This window comes from Jaculus jaculus, chromosome 2 (assembly GCF_020740685.1).
Source record: "Jaculus jaculus isolate mJacJac1 chromosome 2, mJacJac1.mat.Y.cur, whole genome shotgun sequence".
Classification (NCBI taxonomy): domain Eukaryota; kingdom Metazoa; phylum Chordata; class Mammalia; order Rodentia; family Dipodidae; genus Jaculus; species Jaculus jaculus.
Genome location: NC_059103.1, coordinates 72,057,371 through 72,057,912, shown reverse-complemented (window position 1 = coordinate 72,057,912; position 542 = coordinate 72,057,371).

The following is a 542-nucleotide window of genomic DNA, read 5'->3' as shown; positions in this document are numbered from 1 at the left end:
ATTTCTCCTACATTTGCAATAAGTCCAAGAAATTCTGACATTTTCTAGTGTTATTTCATTTTAGCAATTCATATTACATTAAATCATTAGGCAGTAAATATGTATAAATTCCCATTCAAGGAAATGATAGGAGATTATATATCATCTTTGTTTTAATCACACCTCACCCACTTGAAACCATAGAGTAATTGGGGAAATGAGCAAGAGTGCTGCTTCTTTTGGTCAACCTGGTACCAGCACAAGGGTGAAGGAGATAGACACCGAGAATACTCAACTCCTACCAGATACCAAGAGACAGAGACTCCCAAGACCTCATCACAGCGTGTCTAATGCCAGAAGGTGCTACATGGGCAACTGGGGTAAATGACCAATATCTGTCCAAGCAACTCATGGTCCAACCTACTTAGCAGCAAATAACCTGGTGTGATGCCCACACAAGTGCAATAGTGGCACCCAGCCATGGTGGGGAACCAACTGCTCTTGATTCGGCTAACTGATCCCCTCAGTGGTACAGGACCCATAGCTGGAGCTGGGAAACAAGT